This window comes from Saccopteryx bilineata, chromosome 7 (assembly GCF_036850765.1).
Source record: "Saccopteryx bilineata isolate mSacBil1 chromosome 7, mSacBil1_pri_phased_curated, whole genome shotgun sequence".
NCBI classification, from domain to species: domain Eukaryota; kingdom Metazoa; phylum Chordata; class Mammalia; order Chiroptera; family Emballonuridae; genus Saccopteryx; species Saccopteryx bilineata.
Window position 1 is genome coordinate 82,998,987 of NC_089496.1, and position 19,365 is coordinate 83,018,351.

The 19,365-nt window shown below is 50.3% G+C and overlaps 1 protein-coding gene across 46 annotated transcripts in view; it reads right to left on the reverse strand.

Annotated features, from left to right (window-relative positions):
• Positions 1-18,737, reverse strand: part of SORBS1 (sorbin and SH3 domain containing 1) — a 263,566-nt gene extending 244,829 nt beyond the window's left edge. For all 46 annotated transcript variants that reach the window (XM_066239033.1, XM_066239014.1, XM_066239024.1 and 43 more), the window contains exon 1: positions 18,600-18,737. The gene's annotated coding sequence lies outside the window, so the exon portion shown is untranslated. The remainder of the gene's footprint in view (positions 1-18,599) is intronic.
• Positions 18,738-19,365: the final 628 nt, after the last annotated feature.

A 19,365-nucleotide genomic window follows, 5' to 3' on the forward strand; every position in this document is an offset into this window, starting at 1 on the left:
GAGGCTCCATTGGAGCAAAGATGGCCCGGGCGCTGGGGATGGCTCCTTGGCCTCTGCCCCAGGCGCTAGAGTGGCTCTGGTCGTGGCAGAGTGACGCCCCGGAGGGGCAGAGCATCGCCCCTGGTGGGCGTGCCAGGTGGATCCCGGTCGGTCGGGCGCATGCGGGAGTCTGTCTGTCTCTCCCCGTTTCCAGCTTCAGAAAAATACCAAAAAAAAAAAAAAAAAAAAGGAACTTGGGAGATATAAGCATTGGCCCAAGGTCTCCCAGAGAGTTCAGAGGCAGGGCTGGGGTTAGAACAGGAGCCTCTGGGCTCTAGAGACCCAGTGCCTCTGCCCACACCTTCTTTCCCGCTAGCTGGCCCCCCTCCTCTCTCTGGTGCCACCATTCTCCCAGGCTAGGAAGCTCGCAGTCACCTCCACCTCTTCCCTTGCCTTATTTCTCTCCTCCTCTTATCACCAAGACCTTCAGTGACAAAACAAACTGCAGACGGCCCCGCCACCGCCTGGTTCCCATCACCTCAGCACCAAAGAGGTCAGGCTGAGCTCCTCAGAAGCCTGTTCTACCCACCAGGCCCGGGTTCCTCTTCCTTCCCCAGGCCTTTGCCATGGTGGCCTCCTGTCCAGCAATCCGCCATGGTTCCTCCGCCTCACTGGATTAAACCCCTCCTGCCCCCAGGAATGAGTCCACCAGGCTGCACCCTGCTCCACCATGTATGTGCCCCTCGCTCTCGGCTCCTCTCTGGACCTCTGCCCATATCACTCCCCTCCCTTTGGCAAGTCTTACCTTCTCCCCTTTCCCCTCTCCAATGGGTCCTTCCGGGCTCTGTCCAAGGCCCCTCCGTGGACCTCCAGGGCCCACAGCAGTCTCAGCCCCTCACAGCCACCACCGCCCGGTAGAGGGCCTCAGCCTGGTGTGCCCTGGCCTCTGCTGCCACTGTCCCGCCAGAGCTGTGGGCTCTACCCCTCACCACACCGCAAGGGCCTCCCGACAGCTTGGCCCCATTCCTCTCCCTCCAAACTCAGCCTGGCATTCATTCCACAAATATGATCTGAGTGCCTCTAATATGCCAGGAAGTTCTTGTCCTTGCTCTTGAAACCCTCCTAACCATTCACGGCACTTCTTAAAGGCCACCAACTCTGTGAATCTTTCCCCAGCCGACCCCAAGCCCCCTCCCCCTGGAGTCACCTCTCCACCTGAGGCCTCCTAGTTGTTCTCAAGGCAATGTCCTCCCGTGTCCTCCCTGAGATCGAGACATTTTCTTACTCGTGGCTGGGCCTCCCACAATACCCTATACCAATAAATGCTCAATGAATAGCTTTCACAGTGAACTGAAACAGAATCGGTCCAATTCTCGGGCCAGGTTGGGCTCCTGGGTGGCCTCAAGCTCCGTACATCCAAATGACCTCTTACTGTTCTTCCAAGATTGGATTTGGGCCCAGACTGAGTCAAATGACCTCTTATCATTCGTCCAAAATTAGGCTTTCCTCTTTAATTACACCTTATCTAGCCCTACTCTATGTGGATTCTAATTTCTAACTACATAATTACTTCAAGCCCTGGGACTTAAAAACAAAAAAGAAAAGAAAGGTGTGTATATGATTACACAGGTAAGTAAATACATCAAATATACATATTTACATATGCCATACTCCGTTTTCTTGTTCATACACAGTTTTGTAGCTCAGAAAAGAGAGTCTGCAGAGGGGTCGAGATGACATTAAGGTAAAGCCCTCACTGGGTGGGAGCAGATGAAAGAGAACTTTATGGAGAAGCCTAACCCTGAGATGAGCCTGAACGAAGCCTGAGTAGTCCCCAGGCCTCTCCCTTCCCTTCTGCAACGAAGAAAGGGGTAGGTTTTAAAACCATGACATTGCTGATCCTTTTTTTTTTTTTTTTTTTTTTTTGACAGAGACAGAGTCAGAGAGAGGGATAGACAGACAGGAAGGGAGAGAGATAAGAAGCATCAATTCTTCATTGTGGCACTTTAGTTGTTCATTGATTACTTTCTCATATGTGCCTTGACGAGGGGGGCTACAGCAGACCGAGCGACCCCTTGCTCAAGCCAGCGACCTTGGGCTCAAGCGGGTGAGCCTTGCTCAAAGCAGATGAGCCCGCGCTCAAGCTGGTGACCTTGGGGTATTGAACCTGGGTCCTCCGTGTCCCAGTCCGATGCTCTATCCACTGCACCACCACCTGGTCAGGCAATGCTGATACCTCTTAACCAAAATATCTGCCCTCTTCTGAATTCCAGGGCCTGCCTGCCTTGTGCTGCTGCTGATTTGCCTCACTGTGCAGACAAGGGCCCAGGCACCTCCCTCTTGGTATTAGCAATTCTCAATCCCTCCCAGTACCAGAAGGGGCTTCTAGCAGCCTCCCTCCCCCACCTTACACTCCAGCTTGATTAAAACATGTGCTCTTCTGTCCGTCAGGAAGCTTTCTCCTGCCACCCTGCCTCTGCTCCTGCTGGTCCCTCTGCCCTCCGTCAGGAGTGCCCGCCTATGGCCCGGCTCCAGCTCCGCTCTGGGTGGCCCCCACTGCACCCTGTCCTTGCCCTAACTTAGTGCTTCAGCATAAAAACCTTTCCATGTGCCTACCTCTCCCTTCAGACCAGTCATCACCAAACTTTTTAGTCACTCCTATTAGTAAAATAGCATCAAGCACGCTTACTTATAAGTTAATTATAAATCTGTGTTGTACACAGGAAAGCTACATAGTTCTATACTTGAATTAAGGAATAAACAGAACTTGAACTGATCAAGTTCTCACCCTGCCCTCCATGGAGACCTGGAGAGCTCAGGATCAGCCTGCAGGGTGGCAAGGCCGTTTCAGTCTCTTTGTAGCCCCAGAATCTGGTCCTGAACCCAAAACTTAACAAATGAACTAATGTACTCCACAGAGAGAGGGCAGCTACTCGGGCCCAGGCACATGTTGAGCTTTGGGGATAGAATGGTGACGAGAAACAGCCCTGGCCACTGTCATCGTGGCTCCTACAGACGGGTGGGTCAGGCGGACAATGAATGATTTTCTACACAAGTGTAACAAAGCCGCTGAGACAGGTGCCGTGCAGAATGCGGTGTCCAGAACACCAAACTCTGACAGCCTTGCACAGGAGGTTTCAGCAGTGGCCCCTTCTCTGCTGCTTCAGGTGGGGCCGGAAGGGGAGCGGGGCTGACCAGGTGAAGGGAGACCACGTGGGCAGGAGACCTGAGGGGGGACAAAGAGTCCTAAGAGCCAGAACTAACGGAGGTCAGTAAAATGGAATAAATGAACAAGCCCCCCAAGGATGGTGCGTTCTCCTCCTCCCATTCACTCCCCTCTATTTATAAAGACCACCCCCAGCTTCATTCCTCTGAAGGGGTCACTCAGCCCTCTCACTGACCAGTCCTCAAAGAGACAGGTCCCCCACCCCTTCTGAGAAGCTCAAAAGCCCCAGGAAGACACGCCTGAAAACCATGCATGTTGCCATGGGCGCCACCAATCAAAGGCTCCTGGGCAGTTTAATTTTTTAAAGAGTGTGTTAAATATTTTACATCATCTAACAGCACAGCTTCTTCCTTGCCTACAATGAAAAGGAATACTCTCTTCTCTTCTCCCTGAATTAAGATTTACGCAAAGTAAAACGCCAATCCGAAAGACAGTCTGGAGTGTGCACCCACCGTCAAGGGCATCTCTGCGTTTCCTGGCCGCCCAGGTGTCCGTTCCTTAAAGGAGCAACCCGGGCAATCTAGAAGCACAGCTGCAAAACTCCTCTCTGCCGAAGCTTCTCTGACCCCAGGATGGGAAAATTATTTACAGTGACGCTTCAGGTGAGTGTTTAAACAGCTCATGACTTTAATAATTAAAGGCAAAGCCAAGACCATAGATGAGATGCAGGCTGGCGGGCGGCGGGCCTCCTCCAGCAGCAGCTGTCTCGAAGAGGAGCTGTATCTTCTATCAGTGCTCAGGCATGACGAGCATTTCCCAGTTCCTGGGGGGCCTCGCCCCCTCACACCTGCCAGCGCTGGCTCGCTACCTACCATGTCCGGCATAACGGCCTCACAAAGCAAACAAAACAGTCCTAAGAGGCCAAGACGGCCGTGGCCCAGGCTCGTGGGCTTGGCACACTGATTTTCAGCAGTCACCACCAAACCCTGCTGACGGCCGGCCTCCTCCAGCTCCTCTATGTTCTGTCCCCACTGGGACTCTGCTTTCTCCGGAGCCTTCCTCATTGTGTCCAGCTCACAGCAGCCCAGTTCTTACTTCCGCTTTGGCTTCTCCGTCCAGATCTCTGGCCCGCTCTCAAACCCAATGCCGCCCTGGCCTGTTGGCTCAGCGGAAGAGCGTCGGCCTGGCATGCAGGGGACCCGGGTTCAATTCCCGGCCAGGGCACATAGGAGAAGCGCCCATTTGCTTCTCCACCCCCCCCTCCTTCCTCTCTGTCTCTCTCTTCCCCTCCCGCAGCCAAGGCTCCATTGGAGCAAAGATGGTCCGGGCGCTGGGGATGGCTCCTTGGTCTCTGCCCCAGTGGCTCTGGTCACGGCAGAGCGACACCCCGGAGGGGCAGAGCATCGCCCCCTGGTGGGCAGAGCGTCGCCCCCTGGTGGGCGTGCCGGGTGGATCCCGGTCGGGCACATGCGGGAGTCTGTCTGTCTCTCCCCGTTTCCAGCTTCAGAAAAATACAAAAAAAAAACAACAATGCCCAGGCCCACTGGGGCCGCGACCCAAGTCTCCCAGCTCCAGCCCTGTCCTCTTCTATCTCATCCCTAGCTTCTAGATCCTGCCCAGTATCCTATCACCTGCCTCCCGTGTGCACTGTCTAAAAAGAGAGGCCCAAGCACAGAAGAGTCAGTGGCGTACACATGTTACAGCTCTGTTGGAAAGACTCCCTAACATCAGTGTACCACAAAAATGTTTCCGCTTTCCCCGTCAGTTTGTTATAAGCAACTATAACCCCTGACTATCATTCTGTGCTCAGAGAAGTCACCCCACACTAGCTCTGCCTGACTAAAGACAAACACGAAATGAAGAAGCAATCTGCCAATGAGTTCTCGACTCACAAGTCAGCCAAGGCAACTGCTCAGGTGCACAGACACCAGGTTCCACACAAATTCCAGGCAATCAGAGACACTGTTTGGATTTCACAAGGTAAGTCCTAGTGCCCCTTCATGCTAGGAAACCAAGCTCAAAGGTCGGCCTGCAGGCCGGTGTTAATAATCGATGCATAAGGCATTATATAAATGAGTAATGAGTTTTGACATGGACAAGCAGGCAGAAGGGCAATTCCGGGATCTAACTAAGCGCCCGTTCCTGTCACAGCTGCTGTGAGCTCAAACATCCCCCGTGATGGAAAGGCCCAAACAGGAATGAGGGTGGCAGAGCCAATTATAGGTTAGGGTTCAAGTAAGGAGTCACTGCGTACTCCTGATCCCCAGTACTGGTACTCAGGCAGTGATTTTATGCCACCTGAGAACCCAGGTTGTCAGGAACAGTCTCCTCATAGGTCATTCCTGAGTCCATCACTGCCTCCCTGTCCTCTGTGCCTCACTTGGGGCGACAAGATTCCTCATGGGTTATGTATGTCTATTGTGCCTTTACTACCCTTATCCCCCACACACACTGTCATACTAAAACCTTCCTACTTAGCCTGACCAGGTGGCTGCACAGTGGATAGAGCGTCGGATTGGGATGCAGAGGACCCAGGTTCAAAACCCCAAGGTCGCCGGCTTGAGTGTGGGCTCACCAGCTCGAGCACAGGGTTGCTGGCTTGAGCGTGGGATCATAGCATGACCCCATGGTTGCTGGCTTGAGCAAGGGGTCACTTGCTCTGCTGTAGTCCCCCATTCCCTGGTCAAGGCACTTATGAGAAAGTAATCAATGAACAACTAAGGAGCCACAATGAAGAACTGATGCTTCTCATCTCTCTCCCTTCCTGTCTATCTGTCTATATCTGTCCCTCTCTCTGTCTCTGTCACACACAAAAAAACAACTTCCTACTTGAAAACCTGAAACGAACTGTTGAATGGCTGCTGGGGAAGATAAGAGCCTACCCAGCCTCTTGGTGTTAATGAAGACATAAACTCCAGGAGTGCAATACTCACATCTCCATTGTCACCCAGTATCTGTTTAATGAATGAAATGAAACTGTGGCTCCTGAAGCGTTTCTTAAACTGAAGACCCACAAGCAAGCAGGATTCACCTATCAAATGGGGCACCCTCCCACCCCTGGAGTTATCTGAGCTCTCCTCTTCATCCAGCAACACAGGGCCCCTCCAGGACACCTTGCTACATGTGAGGGACCTGCCTGAGCAATGAAGGGAATGTAAATCACATGACAGAAACCTCAAAGCAAAGGCCAGGGTCCAACTGATAAATGACCTGGGCTTCAGTCCCTTCTCTCTTCTGCAATCCTTTGATAAATCCCCGAGACGATGGAAACAGTCTATATCCGCGCTATCCACATGGCAGCCACTAGTTCCACGTGCGTTTCATGCATTCCTAGTATGGCTGGTGTGACTGAGAAACTGAATTTTAAATTGCATTTAATTTTAATTAATTTAACCTTAAATAGCCACAGGTAGCTAGTGGCTATCCTATTGGAAAACTCAGCTCTAGTCTATAAATCCCAGGATGGCAGGTGCCATTTCTCTGGTCATCATTGTAGAGCCTGCTTAGTGGTCCTAGCACATGAGCTCACAGGTTTGGGAAAGCCAAAGCAAGTCATGAAAAAGCACTTAAGCATTTTTATTTTTTTATTTTTTTTATTTTTTTACAGAGACAGAGAGAGTCAGAGGGAGGGATAGATAGGGACAGACAGGAACGGAGAGAGATGAGAAGCATCAATCATTACTTTTTCATTGCGACACCTTAGTTGTTCATTGATTGCTTTCTCATATGTGCCTTTGACCGCGAGCCTACATCAGACCAAGTAACCCCTTGCTTGAGCCAGTGACCTTGGGTCCAAGCTGGTGAGCTTTTTGCTCAAACGAGATGAGCCCGCACTCAAGCTGGTGACCTCGGGGTCTTGAACCTGGGTCCTCCACATCCCAGTCCGACGCTCTATCCACTGCGCCACCACCCGGTCAGGCACTTAAGCATTTTTAAACACTACAAACGCAGGATCATACCTGTAATTCATGCTCTTGGTTAAGATGAATCTGATGTTAACTCATCACTGTGTGAGACTGATTAAACACATAACTATGATCTGTTTGGAGGAAATCAGCCTCTACTGTCAGGGCTGTCGTCCAGAACTGCTATCTCTGCTGACTTTAAAAGCAACCCATTTGAGCCTGCGGGCTCCATACGTGGGTCTGGGCATGTGCCACTGAACTCCCAAAGAGCGAGGCCTCATTCTTCGAGTAGGGTCCAGGGATTCTAGCAGAGGAACTCACGTGTTCATATTTCCTTGATATACTCTTTCTAAGTGGAAAAACCTGACATTGACCATATACCGCCTATGCACCAAGAACTGTAGCAGACATAGGAGACACAAGGACTACAACGTGGTCCCTCAGAAGGAGCCCACGGTCTAAAAGGAGTAAGAGGTCGATTTTGCAGACTCCTTACTCTGTGTAAGGCACTCAACAACAATCAGGAAAAAGATCTAAGCCAAACACAATCAATTCAATGACTTGCTGTAACAGACGTTTGTACCACGCCTTGCACACAGCAGGCACCTGGTGCAGTAAACTGAATCAAATCTTGACCAACAGCTCATTTTGAGGCTGAAGAAACCAAGACCCAGACGGGTTAAGTGACTTCTCAAGATGACCCAAGGAGCTGGTGATGGGGCTGCAGATAGCACTAGGGCCTCGTCACTCACCAGCTCAACAGTCAACTGTCTTCCTCACGCTTCTTATCAGACAGCACAGGGAGCCTGGCAGTACCCGCCTGCTATTATGTCTATCTCAAAATAGGTCCTGGATTTATTTTTGTAAGAGTGGTGTTTGGGACTCTTGAAATCTCATGACTAACCATATGCATACCTTCTTAAAAACATGCATTCAATCACTCAATAAACATTTCTACTATATATCAGGCACCAGTTAAGGGCTCTAATAAAGAGACAAAACAAACTGCTGGTAAAGTCAGAAGGCTGAGCAGCCATATTTATCTCTGCTCCCTCCCAGAACCCCACTAGAAGGGAGGTTGTTTTCTTTCAATGGAAAGGAGTCAACGGCATACAAGCTATGTCAACAGGACTCTGGATGACAGACAGCTGAGCACCACGCAGTAGCCGCTTTAGGTTTCTGCTTCGTTTTCTCTGCTAAATGCCAATGGGAGGAAACCACTGAACAAGGGGTGACTTATGCCACTGCAACAGGAGAAGGCAGAGGAATTGGAGGCACCAAGGACTGTGAGAAGCGGGAGGGGACTAAAAAGAGGACAACCTGCTAAAAATTGTTGCCAAGAGCAATCAACCCCAGAGTCCCTCCGCAATCTGCTCGGTCTGGTGACTCCCCTCCCTCAGCCAGCAGAAGGTGAAGGCTCACTGTTCTAGCAAATGACACTAGACTCTAAACTCAGACGCAGTTGAGGGAGATAGGGAGAGAGGCGGGCAACTTTCAGAAAATAGATGGGTTATCTGAAAGTCTACACATTAAAGAGGGTACCGAGCCTCCTTCTCTATCAAGGCTCCCAGAAATGCAGAACAACCGGGCTATTACAACCCCTGGCAAACTCCTCCCCAGCAAAACAACATCCCAGGAAAGAGGATCCACAGGCACTGACAACTAGGTGTCCCCAGTGGAGAAAGGGGGGGACTCTCTGCTGGATTACCCTGCAGTGAAATTCACAACCCCTTCCTTGTCACACAGATGCCCTATCAGCATTCTGGAGTCCACCCTTAAAGCACAAATGGGCCACTCGGTGACCGGCACGCACGGAAGGACGGCTCCGGTGGGCAAGACAATAAGCAAAACAAGCACAAAACGGACTTGGAGGAAACGAGGACAATGTGGGAAACAGCATAAAAATTCCAAAAAACAAACACCTTCCGTAAGTGAACTTATTGAAGCCATATAACAAGAACAGGAAGTATTTTTTAAAAAGGAAAGAAAAACAAGTGAGCATTCAGAGGTAAGGGGAGAGTTTTAGAAAGTATAACATGCAGGTGTGTTTCATGCAAAACCATGAAAGCAAAAACAAAAAGTTCAAAAGGAATGATTAAGGATAACGCTGAAGATCTTTCTCAAAAGGTAAAACAAAAATAAAATGAAAATAAAAAATAAAAGATTTTAAAATTACAAACTTGACCCAGTTAAGTCCAACATCCAACTATTCTAAGTTCCAGAGACAAAACACAGAAAATGGAGAAAAGGAAACTGTCAAAGAAAATTTCTAAGAACTGAAGGATGTGAATTTTTCGTTCAAAAGAGCATATCAAGGATGCAACACAATAATTTTTAAAGCAAGAAAACTCCAAATGCAGAGAAAGAAAAGAGCAGGTTATCCACAAAGAATCAAGAATCAGTACGGCATCCTAATTGTTGACATCAATATTGGAAGCCAGAAGATGGTGCAACAATGCTTTAAAAATTCTAACGGAGCCCTGGCCGGTTGGCTCAGTGGTAGAGAGTCGGCCTGGCGTGCAGAAGTCCCGGGTTCGATTCCCGGCCAGGGCACACAGGAGAAGCGCCCATCTGCTTCTCCACCCCTCCCCCTCTCCTTCCTCTCCGTCTCTCTCTTCCCCTCCCGCAGTCAGCCGAGGCTCCATTGGAGCAAAGATGGCCCAGGCGCTGGGGATGGCGCCTCGGCCTCTGCCCCAGGCGCTAGAGTGACTCTGGTCGCAACAAAGTGACGCCCTGGAGGGGCAGAGCATCGCCCCCTGGTGGGCAGAGCATCACCCCTGGTGGGCGTGCCGGGTGGATCCCAGTTGGGCGCATGCGGGAGTCTGTCTGACTGTCTCTCCCCGTTTCCAGGTTCATAAAAATAAAAAAAATTTAAAAAAAATTCTAACGGAAAATGGCTTTCAACCTAAAATTCTAGACAAATCAAACCATGAACTGAGTGCAATTGTAGAATAAGAACTGTTCAGACATGCAAGTTTGAAGTGATCACCTTCCACAGGTCCTCCCAGAAACTCCTGGAGGACTAACCAAGAAAGAGGAAACAGGATGCAACCCAGAACAAGATGCGGGAACCCCCCGGCTGCGTTAGGCCCCTGGCCCAGAGGTCAGTGGGCCAGAATAGAGGAAAGGATTGAAGACCTCTGGGAGTGAGGTCTCTATGGCAAAAATAGCTAATAAAATTAAAAGAAACATATGTTATAAAAACAGAGATGTTTTAAAATGCTTTCAGAGACTCTAGGAATTTGTAATAAGTACATAGAAAATTAAATAAATAGGAAAAAGAAAGTAGCCTAACCAGTGGTGGCACAGTGGATAGAACATGAACCTGAGATACTGAGGACCCAGGTTCAAAACCCTGAGGTCACTGGCTTGAGCACAGGCTCACCAACTTGAGTGTGGGGTCGTCACCTTGAGCATGGGATCATAGACATGACCCCTGGTCGCTGACTTGAGCTCAAAGGTTGCTAGCTTGAAGCCCAAGGTCACTGGCTTGAGCCCAAGATCTTTGACTTGAGCAAGGGGGTCACTGACTAGGCTGAAGTCCCCCTCAGTCAAGGCACATATGAGAAGCAATCAATGAACACTAAGGTGATGCAACTACGAGTTGATGTTTCTGATCTCTCCACCTCTTCCCGTCTCTCTACCTCTCTCCCTAAAAAATATATAATAATATAAGTAAAAAAGTAATTATTAACTTGAAAAATGTACAAGAAAGGAAATATTATATGGCTTGGCCATGAACACAATTTACAGTGAAAATAATGTAAACATTGAATATTGATGTAATCAGAAACTGTGATGTAGCCATAACCGGATGACAGGGAGGAAGGGGAGTTTGTGAGGAGTGGAGGGGAGAGGAGAGGAGTAAGGATTTCTCTAATCTGTAGCAGGACATGAAGTAACGTCTAAAATGAACAATCAGGAACCAGTATTGGGAGCATGTAACTTATAAAAATGATAGTAATATAAGAGAAATGAGATATAAAAAGTGCAATATAAGAAGTGACTGTGAGGCTGGCTCAGTGGATAGAGCATTGGCCTAGCATGTGGACATCACCAGTTCAATCCCAGGTCAGGGCACACAGGAGAACGGAACATCTGCTTCTCTTCCCTCCCTCTCCCCCTTCTCTCTCTCTTCTCCTTTCACAGCCAGTGGCTTAATTTTTTTGAGTGTCCGCCCCAAGCACTGAGGATAGCTTGGTTGGTCAGAGCATCAGCTTTGGGTGCTAAAAATAGCTTGGCTGATTTGAGCATTGGCCCCAGACAGGGGTTGCCAGGTGGATCCCAGTTGGGGCACATGTGGATGTCTATCTATATCCCCTCTTCTCACTTAAAAAAAAAAAAAGTGACTACAGCACAAAGTATAAGACATCCACATCCTAACCCCTGAACCTATAAATGTGTTACATGGCAAAGGGAAATTAAGGCTGCCAATGAAATTAGAGCTGCTAATCAACTGACTTTAAAATAGGGAGATTAATCATCCAGATAAGCCCAAAGTAATCAGAAGAATCCTTAAAAGTGGAAGAGGGAAGAAGAAGAAGGGAGTCAGAGGAGGAAGTGACTATGTTAGAAGGACAGTGATGCAACGTGAGGACTCACCTGGCCATTGCTGGCTTTGAAGATAAAGGAAGGGGGCCGTAAACCAAGGAATGCAGGCAACCTTTAGCAGCTGAAAGAAGTAAGACAGATTCTTCCCAGGTGGGGATGCAGCCCGGCTGCCACCTGAATTTTAACCCACTGACAGCCTTTTCAGAGTTTTAACATACAGAACTGTACTCTAAATTTCTGTTGTTTTAAGCCACTATGTTGTGGTAACGTGTCACTTCAGTAACAGAAAATCGTGTTCAGTGACCGACTCTGGGAAGTGGATCACCAGGACGAGGATGGGGACACAGCCTTCTTATAAGCCTTGTCGTATTATTTGACTTTCAAAACTGCAAATGTATATACACTGCTCACAACAATTAGGGGATATTTCAAAATGAATATGAAGCTATAACATATCCCCTAATTGTTGTGAGCAATATATATATAACTTTGATACAAATTAAAATTTAACTTAAAACGATGAAACACAGATTCTCTCTTGCCAGATCTCTCAGTCTGGTGGAGAAGACCAACAGGGAACCAGTGTTAGCAAAAAGCAGACACAGAGGTGAGGGGAGTCTGAAAACAGAAGGAGGCGTCATTCAGGCAGGAGGAAAAGGTCTTCTGGAGAGGAACAAGTCCTGGTGTGGGGGAGGACCTTGTGGCAGAGCGCAGAAGGACTGGGGCCTCAGGGGAGCGCCGGAAACAGCGAAAAGGCTGGAGGGGTGGTTCTCAGCACCCCCAGATGTGACACCCGCCCCACTGCTGGCTTCTTCGGCTGGAGTATGGGGCCGCTGTGTATAATGAGAGGGGACATGGACAGGTGAAGGCCTAAGAGAAACACATTTTCCTGGACCATCAACTGCCCTCAACAGTAAAGCATTTTAAATGCTCCGGCACATATTATAGAACACAAAACTCGGGATTTTTTTAACATAAAGACTGGAGACTTTGAGGGGACTTCTTGCCTGAGAGAGCCACGTTACACACTAAACTTTCTGCTGACGGTCAGCACCAAGACTCAACCTTCTCTGTAACTGATAAGAGTCAGAAGGAAGGTCTAAAGGGCTACAGCGTGCATCTATCAAAGTATCTGGGACTTCACATCAGCCACCTGTCGGTGGTGGCCCACCCTCCCTGAGTCACCACAAGACACTCTTTGGGTTATAACCAACACAAACCAGAAAGCTGAGAAACAACACATTCCTTTCCAAAGGGGGTCTGGGGCCCTGGCCGGTTGGCTCAGCGGTAGAGCGTCGGCCTGGCGTGCGGGGGACCCGGGTTCGATTCCCGGCCAGGGCACATAGGAGAAGCGCCCATTTGCTTCTCCACCCCCCCTCCTTCCTCTCTGTCTCTCTCTTCCCCTCCTGCAGCCAAGGCTCCATTGGAGCAAAGATGGCCCGGGCGCTGGGGATGGCTCCTTGGCCTCTGCCCCAGGCGCTAGAGTGGCTCTGGTCGCGACAGAGCGACACCCCGGAGGGGCAGAGCATCACCCCCTGGTGGGCGTGCCGGGTGGATCCCGGTCGGGCGCATGCGGGAGTCTGTCTGACTGTCTCTTCCCGTTTCCAGCTTCAGAAAAAGAAAAAGAAAAAGAAAAAAAAACAAAAACAAAGGGGTCTGAGTCCTGCTCCTGCAGGTTGGGTTAGCTCAGCCTGGGGAAACAAAGGAAAACCACTGCGCTGGATTTTTCAGCGAGAACAAGTAAAGGATCCACAGAGACACTTCCAAGCCTGCAGAGTACTCTCTCGGCCTCAGCCTGCCCACCTCCCCCACTCTACGCATTACCGGAATCAGCAACAAGAGCCACAGGTCCACCATCAGCATCCTCAGCCCCTTGCAGTGCAGGCCTCAGTTAGAGAAGACACTGCACACATGCTTCCCAGGGCAGGAAGTCAAGAAATAGGGCACATCTCTTGGGAGAGAGTGTCCCTTGTGTCCACATACAAGGGTGGAAACTTTTTCCATTGTTATAGCTGTTTTTGTTATAAAAACAATAAGCACATGATAGTGAGCTGGGAATTTTTTTTCTATAAAGAGACACTACTGACCACAGAAGAGGCAGGATGGGGAATCAATGGAAGACCACACAGAAGTAAAAAGCTATTTAACTGGGGTTGGTTTGTTGGTTTTGTGTGTAAAACACATCTACAAACGTTCAAAAAGAGTGAACTCAGCTGATTTCAAATTAAGAACAGAGAAGATGAAATTTTAATGACACAATAAATATATTAAAATACACCACAAAGCTACCTCATTGACAGTAAAGAAAGGACAGGGAGGAAGGCAAGGAGAAAGATACAACCGGGGAGAAAAAGAAATGTACAGAAGAGGCCCTGGCCGGTTGGCTCAGCGGTAGAGCATCGGCCTGGCGTGCGGGGGACCCGGGTTCGATTCCTGGCCAGGGCACATAGGAGAAGCGCCCATTTGCTTCTCCACCACCCCCCCTCCTTCCTCTCTGTCTCTCTCTTCCCCTCCCGCAGCCAAGGCTCCACTGGAGCAAAGATGGCCCGGGCGCTGGGGATGGCTCCTTGGCCTCTGCCCCAGGCACTAGAGTGGCTCTGGTTGAGGCAGAGCGACGCCCCAGAGGGGCAAAGCATCGCCCCCTGGTGGGCAAAGCGTTGCCCCTGGTGGGCGTGCCGGGTGGATCCCGGTCGGGCGCATGCGGGAGTCTGTCTGACTGTCTCTCCCCGTTTCCAGCTTCAGAAAAAATACAAAAAAAAAAAAAGAAATGTACAGAAGAGGAAGATGTGGGAAAGGACCGGGAAGACAGTGAGACAGAGGGACAGACACACATGCCTACCCATACCCAGAAAGAAGGAACAACTAAAATCCACAGAGACGCTTCCTAGGCCTGAAGAGTCAGCCAAAGTAAACTGCACTCACTGTACACGGCCAGCTGTTGGCTCGGGCTCTAGACTTCAAAGTATTATCTGTTATGCCCTTAAATGGTTACTGATCTGGTTAACCACTGTGCACAGTCCTTTACTTGCTCACTGAAACACTTTGAGACTTACCTCAGGTCACAGGCCGTAGGCTCCCCCCAAATGAGCTACAACTCAGTAAGTCAGTCATCCTCAAGTATGTACTCGGAAAGGGAGTACATGAAATACTACCTCAATGAACGTACAAAGCGCAATGGTAGTCGGAGGAGAAAACGCTGCTTGAGTTAAAAAGAAATTCCAAGGAAAACTTTTATCAGTTCCTGCATTAAAAAAAAAACAAAAAAAAAAAACAAAAAACTTGGGACTTCAGCAGAACTGGGTCCAACCTCAGCATTCTCCAGCATCACCACCAGCACACCTGACTTCCCACATGTTCAGGCGCCGTGTGCCCCAGGGGCTCCAAAGGCCTCCGCTGGCCCTGAAACAAGCAGCCTCCGCACTGCAATCTGAGGGTCAACGGGAGAGCCAAGGCGACTCCAAGTCAGTCCCACCCCGAGGACACTCACCCTCACCCTTGTCTAGGCCAAGCCTCTCCATACTTAACTTCACCCGAAGGGCTGCAGAAATCTGCTATTTCACAGCTGATAGAGCATCCCCCACAGCTTCCTGCTCCATCCCTTTCTCCTTCCAACTCGGTTTCTGTGGTTTCTCCTTCCCCACCTGACCTGCCCCCAGTCTGCTTCTCCAGCCTCTCCCTTCTTCAGCCCCTGTGTCTTCCTCGCTTTTCTATCATTTGTCAGAGGAGGCGGAGGCTTAAGAGATACGTGTAGAACACGAGACCTAGAATCTATACGTATCTGAGATTCCATCCCAGCTCTGCATCTTGCCAGCTGTACGACCTCAGACAAATCACAAACCTCCCAACTCTTCAAATTATTCACTGAGGGAGACTGAACCTGGCAATCATAGAGGTCTCTTTCAACTCTCATGTTGTAACTAGCTAAACAGTCACCTGTATAACCGTAAGTTAACCGTGAGTTAAGGATACACAGAAAGAATGAGTTATAGCAACTCCCTTTCCTCAGCAGTCTATCATCCCACCCTCATCCGCCCAGCCAACCACAGGCTCTGAGGGTCTGTGCCTCTCATGCTGGGCAGTTCTGGCTGTGAATTATATACATGTAATTAAACCTCAAATATCACATTAATCAAAAAAAAGGGGAGTCTGGGCCCTGGCCGGTTGGCTCAGTGGTAGAGCGTCGGCCTGGCGTGCAGAAGTCCCGGGTTCGATTCCCGGCCAGGGCACACAGGAGAGGCGCCCATTTGCTTATCCACCCCTCCCCCACTCCTTCCTCTCTGTCTCTCTCTTCCCCTCCCGCAGCCAAGGCTCCATTGGAGCAAAAGATGGCCCGGGCGCTGGGGATGACTCCTTGGCCTCTGCCCCAGGCGCTAGAGTGGCTCTGATAGCAACAGAGCGACGCCTGGATGGGCAGAGCATTGCTCCCTGGTGGGCATGCCGGGTGGATCCCGGTCCGGCGCATGCGGGAGTCTGAATCCAACAGAAGCCTGAGTCCTAGAATGCTTTTTTCATGCCATTCAGCAATGTTGTGGATTTAACATCAGTTTAGCAAACACAAAAGCATCTAAAAATGCCATCACAGACTATACTTTTGAATCTAAGAACAATAATGCCGTCAGGAACCGTGGGAAACGGTCTTCTCCAAAGCCCTCCACTTTACCAAGGCCCAGAGAGTAGAAGCAACTATTAGCCCAAAGCCCAAAGCTGGTTAGTGACCAGGATTAAAGCCAGCTGTCCTGACTCTGGTCCAGAACTCCTCCACCTAAGCTTTTTGAGACCATCCATTTCCATTTTCATAGAAACAGAATAAATCCTAAATTACCAATGAGTGCCCTCTACAGCAAATCCATGTCCACATCCAGGGAAGAGCCGAGAACTAAATCTGGATGACCAGGTGATTTACTAATGTTGCCTAATCAAAGTTTGCTTTCCTGTACCCTGCCCATTCATTCTCTGCAAAGAAAACCCCAGACTCTGCTATCTATACTCAACTCTATTTTGGAGAAGGGGAAAGAGGGGAGAGCTGAACCGTTCTTTGTTCTGCCAGCAAGGAGCATCTATATCTATCTGCTCATCCTTTCCCACAACTCTTACCTCAACCCCCAATATTCCCAATCCCTTCTGAGAAGTTCACAGCAACTCTCCAACTAGAATTTTAAAAAGCAGGTAAGAGGAGGAGAGAGCCAACAGGGGGTGGGTGTCCAATGGAAGACAACAATACCTTCCCTTCTCTTCACCCTATGGGGTAGAAAGCATTTCTTTTCAGTTGCTAAACCTTACAGGGAAATTACTTGAGCTAGTTCAACTCAGGGCCTTCCAGCTGAGAAATGAGCTCTCACTAACCCCTGGGGAACTAACCCCTAACGATCAACTCTAACAATGCCCAGGGCAAAGATACCAACAGATCAACCCCTCCATGCGGGGCCCCTTGGTCCAAGAGCCTGAGACATCAGAGCTTGGCTGGCAAAGAGCTATTTAAGGCAGCATCAAGAAGGTAGGGCAGAAAAATAGCTGGCAGCATCCTCCTCCTCCACCCCTCCCTCAAAGCCAAAACACACACACCCCTCACTGCATAGATAGCCATCGCTCTCACTTATGTCTCTGAAGGGTTGTAGAGCTGGAGTCCTCAAATATCCAATACGTGTTTTCTGTCATTGAGACTGCTGTTCCCATCTGCTGCCCATCCCTCTTTTAAGAACCCTCCTTCCATTCGATGACCATCAAGCCAAAACCACAAAATTGAATCTAGAGGAGCTCAAAAACCAAGGAGGGCAGTGGATACAAACAAGCCATCTCTACCTTCACTTATGAAAGGAAAAAGGGCGCAAGTGGGGGTGATGTCAGATGCCTGTCAGACATGCCAGATAGTTCCATGTCTCTAAATGAACCTCCCTTCTACTGGCCCTGAAATCAATTCGGCCAATTTCAGTAGGTCAGCTTTGCGACAACAGGAGCATCCCAGCGCTCAGTTTAAAACAAAAGTCCAATGGCTTAGCCAGAACATGTTGGGACGACCCAAGGTCTGGAAGAACGGAGCCATGCTCAGTGGGATCCCTTCTGCTGTTATGTAGCAATGTAATAGCGTAATAAATTCTGTCAGCCTGAAGAAAGCATGCACTGGTGAATTTCAAAGCCATCTTACGACAGCGGATGCAGGAGGATGCAGAATTCGACAACACATTCCCCCATGAAAGGAACATAATGACTTCAAGCCTCTTTCCCCCTCTAACTTGAATGGAAATACTGCTTATCAAGGAAGCCACGTCGGAAAGCAGCCAGGGGAGAGCCGGGATGCCCCGGGAATTAGGAGAAAGGAGTTCCTTTCCGTCCGTCTCGGTAATGAACTGCCAGGCATGGGGCGGGGGGGGGAGCATGGACGAATAGACAGGCACGGTGTCCCCGGACACACATACACGTATCCGCTAATTCAGGCGGGTCCTAGGCCAGACCGGTCGTCCTTGGCCCCTCCCGCCGCCCTCTCCTCCAGAAGGATGCTGATGAATGAAAACACCTGAAATGCCTCCATCCTGCCGCTCGCTCCCTTCCTTCTTCCCCGAACTGCAGTAGAGGAGCCCCTCCTCGGTAGTTTCCCTTTACAGCGCAAACCCACCCGGGCTTTGATGTCTCCTGCACCCACCCATATTGCAGGCAGCCTGGAGCAGGCGGACATTCTTTCCTAGCAGAGGCCATGATCGCACGTACCCCCAACCCACCAAAAAACCGTGGAGTCTCCCCAAACCCCCGCACCCTGGGAAACTTTCCTTAAAACACTGACAGAAAGGAGGGTTCGGCCGAAGGGCGCCACGGTTTCCCTGCGACTACGGGGGATGCTCTGAGGGAGGGGGTCCCCAAGTCCTTCCAACAGCTGGCCCTTTAAACGCGACTCCTCTGAGCGCGGAACAAAGGCAACGCCCGCGGGGGCGGGCTGGCGCACGCCCCCAGCGCCGGCGCAGCCCATCGGGTGAGCACGGGCGGGCGGGCGGCTGGCGCGGGCTTACCTTGCGGGTCGCCTGGCGGGCGGGCTGGTGAGCAGCGCGCGTCCTGCCCCACTCGCACTACACGCTGCAGTTGGCCCCGCTCTGTTTTTCTGGGACTCGGCGCTGACTTCACCGACACTCCGCCGCTGACCAATGAGCTACGGCAGCCGCCCCCTCATTAGCATGCGTCTGGAACCGTCCACTCGGCTTCGCTTTGGCAGCGGGCAGGGCCAGGGGGCGGGGCCGAGCCCAGCAGTGACAGGAAGGGGCGTGTACGCCAATGGGAGGCGAGGAAGTGCCCCGCCACCCCGCCCACAGCATTGTCAGCCCCCCGCGCTGGCCCACGGATCTCCGGCTCATAAAGCGCCGGGGGCCGCAGTAACCCTTAATGTTTTGGCGGGCTGCGGCTGGACTGGAGGACAGCGTGCTGCCCTCTGTCCCTTCAGAGGGATGCCCCCCCACCCCACCCCCGGAAAGGTGGGAACGAACTTTAGGCGTAAAAATAACAGCTATCTTATCTTGAGTGCAAATGCTACTTAACCTCTAGGCCCCAGTTTGCTCATCTATAAAATGGCCTAATAGTAGGATGTAGTGAAGATTAACATAGGTAACCTACATAAAGCATTTAGGTCAGTGTCTGGCTGTTGCGCTACATAAATATTTGCTACTATCATTGTTATTCTCTGTACCAATCCCTGTGCTTAATGCTTCCGGATATTTTCTCATTTGATCCTCAAAGCCTTATAAGAGAGGCACTGTTTCCAAGTACAAGTCTTGAACTTCCTTG